Source organism: Hesperophylax consimilis, chromosome 7, assembly GCF_061612785.1.
Source record: "Hesperophylax consimilis isolate HC1 chromosome 7, BYU_Hcon_1.0, whole genome shotgun sequence".
Taxonomy (NCBI): Eukaryota; Metazoa; Arthropoda; class Insecta; order Trichoptera; family Limnephilidae; genus Hesperophylax; species Hesperophylax consimilis.
This window is the reverse complement of record NC_142842.1, coordinates 30149771-30166842: the sequence shown is the minus strand read 5'-3', so window position 1 is coordinate 30166842 and position 17072 is coordinate 30149771.

Sequence of the window (17072 nt, the reverse complement as noted above, 5' to 3'; positions counted from 1 at the left end):
AGTTGAAAAAAGTTTCTTGTTTTAGTAAAGAAAAAACTCCATTTCCGCCAAATGTCACGAGAGCATTATCAGCTCCGTCAATATTAATGAGACTTTTTCTGTTCCAGCCAGAGGCGTAACAAGGGATTTTGGCGCCCGGGGACGAACTGTTTAAATAGCCCTTTAGATTATGTAATCATCGATGTAATTTTTAACACAGTATTTGAAAGCACGAATAATTTCTATATTTTTATAAAGAAAATTTTTATTTACTTTTCAAAGGGTTCACATTAATGATACAAATGTTTATATTAAATTTTGATAAATTAAAACTATAATAATTTATTCAAATTATGCCTCAAATATTTCACATCGCATTTTGGCGCCCGCTCCCCTCCCCAATAGTCTGCTCGAGGGCATAAAACCCCCTAGTTACGCCTCTGGTTTCAGCCAATCTGGTAAGTCTGGGAGGGCGTCTTTCCTCCGCTCTGATTTCCGCTAAGATATCTGCACCTCTTGATAATCGCCGGTCGTTTGTTACGCGGAATTGCACCTAAGATAAGATGAGATTTGGGAAAAGGTCGCCTTAAGAGCTTATTAGAGTGATAAAAATGAAGCAATTGATTTGTTGGCGCTCTACGAACACAATTAAGTAGATTGATATTAAGTCAGTAGTAACCCCTCCAGCGTTTGTGGGCTATATATGACAGGACGTCCATATTTTATAAAATTATATATTTTTTTTCTATAATGCGAAAATGCTTTTTATACTAATTTTTTTTGACGTTAGAAAGAGAAATATTTATTCTTTCCAGTTTGCTTCAAATATTTATACTAGAATCCATTAATAAACTCCTAAAAATAGCCAAATTGAATAATTCAGACACCGCGCCGCTATCGTAACAATCGGTCAAATTTAAAAAAATCATTTCATATTTTTAATTATATGAACGAGATGAATGTGAAGGTACAGTTTTCTTACAAATTCACCAAACAAAACGAATGTGTTGCCGAAATATCGAGTACTCTCAATTTTCCTATGATAGGAGTAAAAAATTAAGTAAAAATATGGTCAGCATTTTTGACAAAATTTTTCACGTTTGACATTAAAACTTTATTATTAAAAAAAAGAAAGATTTTTTTTAAATGCACACACCGGAGAGATAATTTAATCTTCTTTCTAAAACAGTATATGTTTTTACGGAAAATCAAAATATAAGATCTATGTATCGCATTTTAAATACACAGAAAACATTGCAAACTGAAAAAATGTGAAGAAAATAAACTGTTATATATTTTTGTCGTGATAATGAGCTAGAGTTCCATCTGCCCAGATGCTAAATAATGCCATCAAATTGGATTTTGAGAAGCAAAAGAGAAGACCCAGATGAAATTTGAGACGTGCCCAAACACGTATACTCAAATCTGATCACTAAACAGCAATGTTTAAAGCACCAATTTTGAATTATTGTCCGTACTGAGAGTAGGTAACTTCCAATCGTTGATGATTCATTCGGTACCAGTGCACAGTCGGGAAACACGCCAAACGCGCACCCAACATTTGTTCTCAGTTTACGTTTATCATATGAAAACGGGTCGTTTTTCCGACTTGTTCTTGAGTTCAATAGCTCGACTGTGGAAAGATTTGTCGGTTTCTGTATTTCTTCCCTCATATAACATTACAAAAATACCCACCACACAGCATCCTCAAATATGAAATAAGCCCTGAGGGAAATTATTTTCTTCAGGGCCTCCCGTGCGGAGTTAAAAACATATGGAAACAAGTGCAACAATACACATTATTTAAATTTAATAAATTTGAAGCATGTGAAAGTATTCAAAGAATCTACACTATTTACACAAAATTTGCTTCGCAAAAATTCACCTGTGGCAAAGTCAGCAAATGGCCATTCAGCGATATTTTATTTTTTTCACATTTGAAAAGTGTAGATTCTATTTACGTTTCAGCTTTCTATGAAATCGTAATAAGCTGACAAGCTTAAAAACTTGATAGTTGTCCTCTTCTGCTGGTCACAATTTGTTCAAAAGCTGAAACGGACTTAGGACGGGTTGTTTCACAGAATTTGAAAAATTCATCAAATTTGATTTTAAAAGTTCTGTGAAGGTTCTATTCAAGTTCTTTTATAAATTCAGTTTTGTTAAACAACTCGCCAATTTTAATCTGATAACAGAACATGAATAGAACCTTCACAGAACTTGAAGATCAACTTTGAAATTTGATGAATAGTTCAAATTTTTTGAAGTAACTCAACCTTAGAATTGGCATTTGACGGGGATCTTCAACTGTAAAAAATAATTTAAATAGCGCTGAATGACTATTTGATGACAATGTTACATTTGAATTTCTACGTAATAACTCGTCCTTAATGTTTTTTTTCTGATTTAGGTCCAGAAACGAGTAGCTTAACTATGAAACTAGGATTCACCACACTCTTTGAGCTTAACGCTCTGCAACAGAGGTCAACATTTTTCGTCAAGAGTTAACATTCTCAATTATAACTTTTTGCTGTCTTAATTTTTGACTGCTCAACAAGCTATATTCCCAGTCACCCAATGTCAACCAGTTGAGTGTTCCCAATTACCCAATTTCAACTGGTTAAGTATGCCCGTCAACCAGTTAAGTGTTTCCAATTACCCATTGTCAACCAGTTGAGTGTGCCCAAATACCCAATGTCAACCAATTGCTCACTATCCAGTTGTTGCATTTTAATTAGAAAATCTTCATTACGTAGTTGTACATTGAACATAGTATAATGTAATCTATGTATAATTAATAAATAAATAAATATCAAGATTTTTTATTTTATTTGTATAAAGTTTATTGAAGACATTTATTTTATAACATTAGTTTTACAGTGCATGTGACATAATGATGAAGTTTTAAAATTAAAACAGTTTTTTTGTAAATAAATTTCTAGTACGTCATATGGTAATTTAGGTAGGTAAGTGATTTATAGTTGTTTATTGAAATTGATAGTAATTTATAGAACTTTAAAGTAAGTCATAAAGATATCTAGTAATTTATTTAAATTTATAGAAAGTACACAGTAATTATTTTAAATTTTCTTTTACGACTCAACAATCACAAACTTCCCTCTCTAATCGTATATTCTTTACCAGTTGACTTACCCAAATTTCAATTTAAAAACATAGCCACTCTTGTATTTATGTGATAAAACGAAGATTGAGGCCTTTCCGTTCCCATAATAGTTAATTGCTTAAGTCCACTACCAGTATCAAACCTACCAGTATAGATCAGAACAGTCAGATACTAAAATGAACTGTTGGACTAAAAGAAAGATAGGCACGTATACTTGTGTAGGTACACACAGTTAAATATCCCAGAAATATACGTATGAAGGTTAGTACAGGTAGTCGCTAGATATTATATCTCATTTCTCATCTGAAGCGATTGAAATGCATTCCATCAAAGGGTAGAACGGATATTAAAAACTTGCAGCTTTCGTAGAAAATGGATATTTTCATGGGAAAGATGTCGTATCTTAGAGATATTGGTATCTGTGCTTTTGAAGGTTATTCAAATATGGGATATGAGTATTTATTTACCATTGACGCCCGTCAGTTTTATAATTATGAGGTGAACTTGTCCGGATAAAGATAATTGACGAGATGCGACAATATTGTAATTTTTAAGAACATGTGTTCAGACTTCCTCATAACATATTCGTGCGTTACTGATAGTTTGAGAATATTTTGTCAAATCATTCGTTATAGACCTCCAGTCCCGTTTTAAACAGGAAAACAAATAATTTGAATAGATTTTTATAAATTAACGATATTTTATATCAGTAAGTTTTCTCCGTGTATTAGCTAAAATTACACCTTTCCGCTGACGAGTTTTGTCCTCCGTTGAACTCCAATATTGTGCCATTGAATGTATTCCAAAGTCCACCGCCATCTGTTGAACTAAATTTTCTTTATTCAGGTAATAAATAGACAGCTGCAGGACGTCACATATTTATTTGCACTGAACATATTTATTTACGTAGTTTGTACAATATACTAATAAATAGTGCAGTAGATTAATATGTACGCCTATATAAACATATTTAAAATTTTGTAAAAGAGAGAATAAATTAAATTTTATAGATACATTAGGAAGTAACATAAAAGATACAGTAGAAAGTAGTATTGGCCATTCATCAATTTTTCTAGAGGTTTACCACCCCATGCCCTTTAATTCTTCTCCAAATGTTCCCGAAACATGTAGATACAGTGGTGTAACCAAATTAATTGGACTTTAATTCATTAATAGGCCATAATCAGTTCAGAAGCAACTTCCAAATTATCCTGACCCACATAGAAATTGTTCAAAAATTAAAAATAATAATTGGATAATTTATATAGCGCCTTTCTTTTGTAATATTTTTTTTACTCAAAAATCTATACTCTTCCCTACTTATCCAAAAAATTCAAAATTCCCACATTAAAAGACTTATTTGAGAAAAAATCAAGTATTCAAATCATAAAAGAAAAATATACCCACTCATTCATAACCGAATATTGTACTAGACATAAATAAAAATGTGCATGCTCTCTTTTGCCCAGTGGTGTTACTGTAATACTTACCAAGGAAAATGTTGCTGTAATAAATAACCAGATAAAATCAGAAGTATTAGTAATAATAATAATAAGAATTTATTCCAGAATGTATGCAGGGGTAGTGCAATGCAATACATTCCATATTTGAAATAATATACATAGTAAGTAATAAAAATAATAATAAGGTAGTTAATAACAAAGGTGATTCCGACAAGCACAAAAAAGGGGAATTTAAGTGAAAAATGATAAAATATAAACACAAAAAGGAGTGTGAACAGCCGTTTATGGAGGATATTTGCACATCTCCCGTCTCCAGAGGGCCATCAGAGGGGACTCCATCTAAGCAACCATGGTAGTGATGATTTTGTTACTTCATTGGCGTAGTCTGCGCCATAAGCTTCCCATGTGATGGCGGAGAAGCGCTCTGAAAGAGTGTACTCGTCCCCCCAGGAACATTTCCGTGGCGCTGCAGTATCTCGGTAGGCGGAATAGTTAACGATAAGCATTATTGCAAGCGACTTTAAGCATTAATGATAAAAAAAACAAATTTTGAAGAAATATTAAAGAGGAATCATTAAAAAAAAGCCATTTCCCCATTTCCACCTGAAAATTATACAAATAAACTAATTATATTTTATTCACCCTCCATAATTATTTTCTCTACTCTAAATACGTAGAAAAATATACATGTCTTTTAATATCATAATTACAATTACGATGAAATCATATTAACTGCGTATATATTTTTTAAAATCCTAATTCGAACAGAAATGTTTACCGTTTCACAGAATTACATATATTGCTAAACTGTTATTATTTTCCTAATGTATAGGTACTCCTCTTTTATCTTCACGCTTCTAATGGAAGAGTAGAATAAATATTGAGATATATTGTAAAACCGGAATTATTATAATTATTAAGATATAAAATTACCAATATATTGGAAAACCTGAATTATATGTACAAAAGTTTCATCAAAAAATGTTATGTGTCATCACTAAGTAAAACATAATCTTTGGAAGAATTATTCTTTGAAACATTAATTATTATATTGTAATAAAATTTAGGGTGAATAGTAAAAACTAACAATTTATTACTTACCCGCATTTTTAATCAACTTTTTGTCTCATTAACAGACTTTAATTATTTCATACAAAACCTCTAATTGCAGAGGTAGGTTTTTTTAACGAGTTGTGATATCGATTTCTTTTGTAGGAACATTTGAATTGATTTAATAAAATTGATGAATTTCTTCTGAAATACAAATCAAATAATGATCATCTGTTTACGTTAATATATTATATTAGATCGAATTGTTTAGCTCTAGTGATAATAGTGTGCAAATTAACACAACATTAGAATTTATTTTATACAGATTTTGAAAGAGAAAAAACTTGTTTTGTTTAGATATTTGGTCGCGTTGGCTGGTAGGGACAGTGTGAAACATGACGTGATGCTTTTGTAAGTTCCACAGAATTTTATGAGCTGGTCATATTCATGCATCACATGCATTTGTTATTTTGTGACGATGTGAAACATGACGTGAAGCTTCTGTAAGTCGCACTGGATGCTGTGAACTGGTCATATTCATGCATCACATGCATTTGTTATTTTGTGACGATGTGAAACATGACGTGAAGCTTCTGTAAGTCGCACTGGATGCTGTGAACTGGTCATATTCATGCATCACATGCATTTGTTATTTTGTGACGATGTGAAACATGACGTGAAGCTTCTGTAAGTCGCACTGGATGCTGTGAACTGGTCATATTCATGCATCACATGGATTTGTTCTCTTTTGACAATGTAAGCACTGATTCGGAAAATAAGTAATAAGAAACACGCACAGATCTGGCAGAAATATAATGAAATTATTTTGTTGAAATCTTTTTCTAAAGATGATTCGAATCAAGTGTTGTACTTACTGGATCAAGTCATGTGGTCATGAGACGGTTCCCGACTTCTTTTTCCATCGTTATTCATATATTTTTCTGACACCTACTTGTAAGTACAACTCGGCGTGATCTAATCGTTTCTCTCTAATCCCTGCTAATTCCTCACTAGTCATTACACTTACACTGGCTTTGAATTCTTGCTGATCTCGCCTTAAGAATTTGGGCCACTAGTTGTTCAATAAACATCGTTAAGAATTTTATTTCTGCTACAATTTATATGCTGATACCTTTTCTTTTGACGTTTTTTTTAAATTTCAACCATCTTCATAGTAGAGTGAATGTTTAATTTAATTTTTCTACGGGCACGATTTAGAGTGTAAAAAGTTTAATTAATCCAGACGTCACGCTAGTTGTCAATCTCATCACAATTCTCCGCAATAAGGAACTTAAGTGAAACATATTATAACTTAAAAAACATATATTCATGTAAATAAAAAAACGCATCTATTGCATAAATAAGTTGTATTATATTATGTAAAAATACAAAGAAGTAATAAATCGCCATTTAAAAATGATTAAGACCGGGAGACACTCAAACGCCCTGTGATTGGTCGGTGGTTCTGATTGCACCTAAACTACCTCACGGGTTGGCTGGCCGCGTGCATTAATAATGTATCTATACTCGCACATGGGCCACTACTGCGAATTACAAATTATTTGAAAAGAATAATTTTTTTTTGGAAATCTTGTTAAATATTTATATTGGTATTTTTTGTTTTCAAATCGACCCGAGTGGGATTGACCTTTCTGTTAACCGGCAAAACCTACGTCACGCATATCCCAGATTTTGATCGTTTTGGCGGCTTTGGAAAATGCAAACTTGGAAAATTATTTTAATCATGAAATGGACATTTGTAAAAAAATTATGAAATTTTATTCAAACAAAAAAATAATAATATTGACTGGAATTTCATATAGCGGTATTTTCTCAAATAATATTAATATTCACGCTTTTCATTTTATTCAGATTCGAAGTTCCATCCTTAAATACATATTTTTTAACCCATTTTATTTTTCAATTCAGTTCTTTCCTTATTATACCTTTTATACATACATATGGTATTGGCATCAGAAATCCGAGGAAGGCTATCAAGTTAACTCCCTCTCACAACTTTTGTTTCGTCCTTTGTGAAAATCATTTCCAGCTTTCAGCATTTATTAATTATATTTATGACATGAAACGAAAACGTATGTTCCGCTTTTTTTCCTCCAACTGACCTCCAACCACGGTTTACGCGCAACGCGTTCTAATGGTACGTATAAATTTGCAAACCGAGACTCGAGTCGACTAACGATACACTATGGCTTTCAAGCCCCGTGGTAATCGTTCAAAGATGGTTTGAAAGGGAGATATGAAAATACGAATGTTAGAGAGAGCGCGTGAATATTAAAAAAAACAATAATAATTAAGCGAAAATGGTGAAAATATTTAATAAAACACAACTCGTTTGATTTAGAGCAAAAATCTCCCGACAAATGCTTTACTTGCCTTTAAAGATACACTATGATTCATCCCTAAAACATATTAGATAACCGAACAAAACGTGTTTTGAAACATTCGCGGAGCTTACTTTACGATCTTTTTCTACCGAGGGAATTTAATATAATTATCTCCAAAGATAACATATATACTTTTTAGAACTTAAAAAATTAAAGAGTTAACGAGAAACTTGTAATAAATAGGTAGAAATTGGGTATGCGGGGAGTCAATTCCTTTATTATGAAAAAAATCATTATCTTACTTCGATGGTTCCAACCACAAGACGCCCGCACAAAGCGCTGAGCCGCAAGAACTAGCAAGCAAGTTAATAAATGCTTGAACATTGATGGGAAGGCCCTTATACTTAATTTTGCCCTTTTGCTAAGCGGTAGCGTTTGAGTGAGTGGACAAAACCAATGATACGCCGTATAAAAGTATTACAATTTTTTTTTTGCATGTGCCCTTTCATTTTCCATGATTTACTCACTTACATAATAATTGTTATCCAATTATAAGAATAATAAAGTAAGAACAAATTTCTGAATTGTCGACCTGAAAACTTATGTTTAATTATTTGAACAAACAATTCATCATAGAAACTTTTATACTTAACGATAAATCTTACGTCTGCGGAGCTCTTAAATGAAAATGTCTATTTTAACTACTGTTAGGACGGGTTGTTTCGGAGAATTTGAACAATTCATCAAATTTCAACGTTCATTTTCGGGTTCTGTGAAAGTCTTATTCAAGTTCTGTTATTTTATCATTGTAGGCTAGTTGCTTGAAAAAACTGAAATAAAAACAAAACTTAAAAAAATCTTTCACAGAACTTGAAAATGAACGTTGAAATTTGATGAATTGTTCAAATTCTCCGAAACAACCCGTCCTTAATAATTCTTGTTGGAATGATGGATCTCATGTCTCTCTATATAAAATATATATAGACATGATCTGACGTCAGTTAATGAAACCATAATAATTTTACTAAAATAATCCAATTTAAAGCCTGGTTGAATTCTTACATAAAGACAAGAAAGGATTAACTTATTTGAAAATTTGAAACAACTAGATTAAAGTTAAACTTATCGCTGCTCGTAAAATAATTAAAATGTATTGTAGAATTAAAGATACATCATTTTTTTACTATTATTTTTTATATGAAAGTGCACAAAAGTCCCATCTGATGCCTACTGTCTGGAGCAAGGGAGACTATGGCATCATGGTATGTTGTGAGTAGTGGGGAAAAACAGGTTGTCAGCCGATAAATTGAACGTGTCTGACTTTATCTTGAAGAAGGATGATATCGGCGAAATTTCTGCTTTCAGTTCTGTGATTCTGTGGTTGATACATCGGAGCCCTGGTTAAGCTTCCTTCTACCTAGACTCGCAACATCACTGACTCAAGAAAGGCAGGAATAAAGAAAGAAAATTAAATAAAATATAAATTACAAAGACAATTGAAATGAAATATTTAAAAATAAAAAAACTTTAGTAATATTTAATTGTACATGTTGTCTCAATGCCAGTGATTGACTTAAGTGTGGGGGGTGTAGTGAACGTATATCAATGTATGAAAGGGACCACCGAAACAGATAGAGACGGAAGTAAGTCCAAAAGCATGGACTTAAAAAGCCCTGGACAAAGCATTAATGCGATTTTGTATGAATGGCATTCGATCAAAATATAGGGTGAGGGGAAATTGCCTTGCAGCCGTCTTGTACCACTATTTTTGAACTGATATGTAGGCAAAGTGGTGTATAGTTAACTATTATTATTTTATTTTTGTGTTGTGGATGAAGTTATAACGGATTGATTTTTTGGGGGTATTTTACCAGACAAATAATAGAATACGTCATTAAAAAAATGTAAGTAGGTTTTGGCATTTCGGCACATCTTCCCCCTCACCCCGCGACGTCAAGTTTTTCCTGATTTGCTCCGTCCTGGGTATCGATTCTCCAATCCAGACCGCTCTCAATCGCTGTCCAAAGTACATACATTGGTCGATGTTCTTAGTCTCGTCGAAGTTACATACTTACACGCGCCAAACGTGGGTCGAACCATTCGTTGTTCGAGTGGAATATCTCAAAAATCGAAGCCCAGGGCTTTTTAGGTTCATGTACAAAAGGCTTGTACGCATGTCTGAGAACGTCTTCCATTCCTTCCAGTAACAGGTAATACATTATAGTAAAATTCGATAGATGTGCATTTATTCTTGCGGATAGTTTTTTAATCACAAGATTTTGACCAAGGGCAAGGATTATCACAAATAATTCTCTGCTAATTCTAATTCTGTAAGAGTATATGGGAGTTTATATCCAGAATACATACTTAAAGTTTTTAGATTATACATTATACCGATTTGTGAAATTGTTTCAAGACCCTTACACGGAAAACAATTTCCATGTAACGGTGCCAAAAACGACCAGTCACTGGGTTTCAAAATTTTCAAAACTGGGAGATGAATAAATATTTTAATATCACGAAAATTACTTTTTTATGGTTTAAGAAAGTAAATGATGGTAGAGAGATAGTAAGACTTAGATAAATACTTTATCTGATAAAACAAAAAGTAAAGGAGAAATCATTTTTATTATTTTTCTTTTACATAGAACAGAAGTAGGGAACCTGTGGCCCGTGAACACTTTCAAAAAGTCAGAAAAAAACAGAACGCGAATTTCTTTTCCGAAAACAGTTTTCTTTTTCAGATAATTTTTTAAGTCAATATTACAAAACCCAGAGAAAAGTATTACATAGCTGACAGGTACTTATGTATGCACCTACATTACTAAAAAACAGTTTTAGTGTAATTATACATTATTAATGTAATTCTAATTGAACCGGGGACTCGCTTACATATAAAATTACAGTTGTGGATTCATTTGATGACGCATTTTGAAGGAAACCATTCTCGTGCTTGAAGTACCGTTATAAAAATCTAGTTGCAAGCCATGTGCAACAAAAATCAGAGGAAACCATTTTTGTATTCTGGGTGTTGTTTTAATTAATGTCGGGAACTCTTACAAAAAGAAATTTTTGAATTAAAACCAGTTTAGTGTTTAAAATGTAGCGATAAAATTCTAGTTGTGGATTCATCTGTTGAAGCATTTTAAGGGAAAACATTATCGTGTTCGAAGTGCAGTTATAAAATCCAAGATGTGGACTACGATATGCTCCTCGTTTATGCTGCAAAAAAGTTGCATTGGGTGTAGTTGAAATCAAAGAAGAGGACTAGCACAACGATTCAATATCAAGTTAAAAACAGTTTTATCTTCCGAGTGATGTGTTAAAATTCCAGTTGCGGATTAATCTGTTGACGCATTTCGAAGAAATTTTGCATGTTCCGACTGGAGCTTAAATTCTAGTTTCACATCATATGCTGCAAAATTCCGAAGAAATTCGTTTTATTTTTCCGCGTGTAGTGATAATTTAAGATCTTAAACTATTATGCAGAATTATTCCTACGTTTATACCAGTTTTATGTTTTGACCGCAACTTAAAATTCCGTTTGCGGACTCATCTGTAGTGGCAACTCGAAGGAAACTATTCTCGCGTTCCGAGGGCTTTGTTTTGTGATATTTAAAAAAATGAAGTTCCCGCGCCACACCCTATATTATTGTTGGTAGGTAATTTTTGGAATACTTCACACAATCAGTTCCATTTTTAAAATTAGTTAATGAAGGCCTCCATGGTCGAGGAGTAAGGCCTCCGACTTTCGGCTTGCTAATTAAGAGACTAGAAAGCCGGAGATCGGGGGTTCAAATCCTGTAGAGATATCACAAGTAAATTTTATTTGAACTCGTGTTATTTCACAATTTACTCATTCAAATGTAATATAAACTATATTTGGGGTACGTTCCAGGCGGGAAAATACTCTCAGTATCACCCTGGTGTAAGATCACTGTTCAGATTTGAAGCGTTGCTTGGAATGGTTTTGGCCGTATTTGGTAACCAGACCTAAATAGCCAGGTACTTCCCCACCTTATCTTCCCCATCTCTTTCTTCTCCCCACAACTTTCAGAATCAAAATATACCCCAATCAAGGATTCCATAGTCTCACTAGCTCCAGACGGTTGGGAGCAGTTGAACAACGAGTTCGGAAAAATTGAACCACGTTATGCAATTAAAGAAGTATTTGTGATTAATGATCTCTTTCCAAGAAAAAAAACATTACACGGTTTGAAATTAAAAGAAGAAATAATTTTACATTGTCGTACAAAACTCATTTCTGATTTTTGCTAAAGTATTTTGAAATTCTCCCAGCACGCTGCCAAGGGAAGTTTTGAAACTAAAAACTAATAACTTCTTCGATCTTGTTAAGTTAGTTTTCTTCGTAAAGCTAGGTGATCGCGGGTGAATAAAAACCTAGCAAAATTAAATTATAGTTTGAAAATGTAATCCAAGAATAACTTATATTATATTAGATGTTGACAAGGAATATGTTAAAAAAAGGTTTCTTGATTGAAAAATAACTAAGAGATTGGAAATCTGCCACCATTTAATTTTTATTTTGTATCACTATACAATCTTTTGGCCATAATAATAAACGCGTTTTAAATTTTACATAACTGATGAAAATCTTTAATGTGTGGTTAATGGTTGATAATCAGATGTCTAAATAATTAAATATGTTTATTAACAAGGCCTTTCGTGTTTTCAAAGGATTTATGATTAAAAATTTGTCATTTTCTAATACGTCCAATGAAATTTCACTTTTGTTTTCTGTAACAAAAGATAAAATAGCTATCAATGACAATGCATTCTTTAGTGGCAATCACGTACACAAACGCTAAAATACACAATATATGCATGTCTCTGAAATCGGATGATATTGCAGCAGTTAATGTACGAAATAATTGTCGGTCCTAACCGATCGGCGTTTGGCGAGGTTGGTAGATTGTTGACTCTAGTTTCTTGGTTCAAGGTTCAATACGTTAAATAAGTTTTAAAAGACGCTAAATAGAGTAAAAAAACTTTTTTTACCGATTAAAAAAAAAAACATTTACACGTTAAAGAAAATTCTTTACTAAATAACTATGTTTACCACGCACCCATTTTGCGTAATGTAATAAACAATCTGACGTCTTGGCAATTGTACGAAGAAGTATAGCTATAGTATAGCTGAGATATAGGGCGGACCCTGAGCTAAACGGCGGTGGTCAAATTCTCAAGGGCGCTGTGTTGAGCTGGACACACACGGCAGAGCCAGTGAACCAAATAGCTCCGCGCCGAACCAAAACTCACTGTGTGGGGAAATTCAGGTGGCTTAGCTTGGCTCGGCAGCCTCCACTTGATATTCCCAAATTGCCGAATAATTGCCAAGTTAATTAATTAATACTTGCCAAATCCCCGAGCCTTGCCCAGTATGAATTCAGACAACGAGTCGGGCAGTGTAAAACACGTCGGAAAGATTCCTCTGTGGTATGGCGTCTTCAAGGGGATGTGATTTTATAGAAAATTATTCATCTATATTATTTCTCACTACTAAATAAACATAAAAGTTGCTAATTATTTGAAAAAAAAAACAATATTTTTTTTGGAATACATTATTTTTGAATTTATAATTTTAAATATACTTTATTGGTTGAATATTTGTAAAAAAACTATTCAATTTATCCATTTTAAATACATATACGATTTTAATTCACACTTTTGAGTTCTCACTCGATGATGACATTGGTGACGTAAGTGAGCTCTTTGCAAAAATATTCTGGGGACAGTTTTCTCTCTGAAGTTTATTTATTTTATTTATTTATTCGAGACACAAACAGAATATTTATAAAAACATTAATTATGGATTACAAAATAAAAAAGTACAATTATAAATATCCCTAGACTAATATGTCTGCAGCAATCACATTTGCACATTCACATAAGCAAACATGTAAAACAATGACAGTATTTATATACAAAACTTAAAACTTAATTACAAAGATTGAAGCAAATAATTAGTAGAAAAATTTAAAGGGTACATATTAAAAAAAAAAGTGGGTGTGTCAAGCCTACGCAAGACAGAAGTGAAACTTCTAGTTTCAGCTGATGCTTGGCGTGGCGCAGTTCGCTGGTGTCTGAGAGAGAGGAAAGAAGAGAAGAGAGAGAACGTTCGTGAGCGGCTCCCCCACCTCAACAAGGTTTCACTTCAAAAATGCCACAGCCGAGAATCGAACCTCGCTTAACTGATTGAAAGCCAACCACGCTGAGCACCAACTGTAAGCAAAGCCGCATAAATTGATTATATTATGTAGGTTCTGAAAATATGAGAGCTTGTTATGTTTTATAATGTTACCTACATCACACCCAAAATATAATATATTTTTAAAAATAATGTACAATGTACAGAAATAGAATCCCACACAAGATCGCGTAGTGCGCTCTAGCGAACGGATATTTTATGAGAGGGAGATAGTTTTAATTTTTTTTTCTGTAAATTATTACATATTATCAAAATAAATAAATTAATTAAATAAATGTAATACAATTATCATAATATACGGATTAGATAATAATTTTAATCCAACACAATAACGCAAAGCGCGCTCTAGCGGAGTAATGTTTTATCACAGTGAGATAAGTGTTTTTATTATTTTGCAATATTATTTTCTTTTAAAAAATGTTCTGACCTACTAAAAAATAAGATATTGAATGAAAAAGGCGTTAAAAACAAAAAAATAATGTGCGATGGCCGAGAATCGAACTCGGATCAACTGCTTGGAAGGCAACTATGGTGACCATTACACCACCAACGCCAGTTGTCGGGATGAGCTAAGAAGCATTTATATGTTACTTCAAAACTTTGACTAGATCAAATGAACTTTAATCGGTGGTGGGGGTACCCGCATTTTCGTTTCGGTCATGAGTCGGTTTTACTCCGGTCCTCGAAATTGCATGACGCGCGTAAAGAAGTTTCACTTCAAAAATTCTAAACCACTAAACAATTTTTTTATTTTTTTTTTTTTTTTTTTAGTATAGAAATCGTGGAGATATTTCTTGAAACACGTTATATTATTTGCAAAAATATCTATGACAGTGTGTGTTTTAGCAAAATCATTGTATGATCGAGACATTCTAGACATAGGATTAAAATATCCAGTGTTATTGGCAAAAATTTTGGTCCAAAATATGTTCATATTTCTAGTATATTTGGGCCTGGCGTAAAATTGATTTGATTGACTTGAAGTTACTATTAACACGATTATTCACAATTTTGTAAAGCATTAAGGACGGGTTGTTTCGGAGAATTTGAACAATTCATCAAATTTCAACGTTCATTTTCGGGTTCTGTGAAAGACTTATTCAAGTTCTGTTTTTATATCATTGTAGGCTAGTTGCTTGACAAAACTATGAAAAAAGTCAAAGTACAAAAAGTCTTTCACAGAACTTGAAAATGAGCGTTGAAATTTGATGAATTGTTCAGATTCTCCGAAACAACCCGTCCTTAGAGGTCATTTTTATTTCGTCTTTTAACTAAACTCTCTAATTTGAAATATTATGGGTATGAACAAGTCTTTGTTCATACCCATTTAGAAGATGGTAGACACCTGATCGATAAGACAAAATCCGTGTAAATTTTCTTTGCACAGATTCATGTCGGGATACCTGTGTAATGTAATGTGGATTCCAGACTGTTGACCCGTACTCAAGAACACTACGGATTAACGAATTGAATAGAATTATTAGGTTACTAGCAGTTAAAAACCCGCTCCGCGGGTTTTTTTCTGCTAGGCCCCTCGGGCGGCTCTTACTTGCGCTTCGCCCATTTTAAGTGATATTAACAACAGTTACATTTAATAGATAGATATTAGAACATTCACAGAGAGAGGGTGAGTATATATATTGTTAAAAAAGGGAACAGGAAGGAGTTAATTAATAATAACATTCTAAATTTACGCATAATAAGAATGACAGTTGTTTGAATAAATGAAATTTTACGTATTTGTGATGGATTATTTCAAATGAAACAATATTATTGACTACATGTCTACAACTGATATTAACTGTTATCGTACCTAATATAATTAGCTCATAGGAGACTTGCAGTGCTTAAATATGTGTTACAACCGTCAATGTCTATAAGTTGAATCAATATCGTTTAGTTTGTCACAATTAAAGATAGTTTTAACAAAGTTGACTTAAATAATTATTACATATTGATTAATTGTACCCGTGTTTATGAATAAAAGGAGGGTAATTGTGCGATGACATTAGCAGTCGGTTTAATTAAAAGGTGTTAATTTTACTCCAACTGGTGGTAATTCTTTACCTACAACTGTTACTGTATCTAATAAAGTTTAAAGCTAGATTATATATACACCTTCATCAGGAGAGTAAAAATCTATATATAAAGGTAAATTATTACAATATAGCGCCCCTGAGGTGATATCTCACAAAAGCGGCGCTATGCAAATTGTCCAATAAATAAATAAATATAATGTTTACATTTTATTGTGTATACACCGAAGTCAAAAATTAAATATAGATTGCAATTGGGAAAGAAGAAGTGGAAGGAGGGGGGAGGAGTAAGAGTAGGCTGGGTTTATAATAATTAGGAATTACAATATCGTTAGACGGGAAAGACCAGTTGAGTGGGAAAATATTTAAAAGAGAGTTTATAAAAAAATTCTTGTTAATTATATCTGCTTTTATATTAATATGTTTCCTCATTTCTAAAATTTCAAAATTATTTATAGTGAAGTATTTTAAGACCTGAAAAAAACAAATAGCATATAAGCATAAAACAATATATTCATAAGACAAATAGCATTTAATAACGGTTATTCTAATAAATTGATAGTTGAAATACTAAATAAAAAAATTAAACACATTCTCTTCAAACGGTCTTTCTAAAGATAGAAATAAACAATGGCGTAGAATTCTGTTTGTGGATAACGATACTTCTAAAATTATATATATAAACAATCCTGGTACCATTCAACTGGCGTTTTACACTAATAACAATGAAGAAATATATTCTTAATAATAATGATAGCAAAATTCAAACAAAAAAAAAACAGGAGTTTAAAAACTCAATTGAGATGATTGTAATTTCTTTTACAAAGGTAGAACCAATAGAAACTTTGA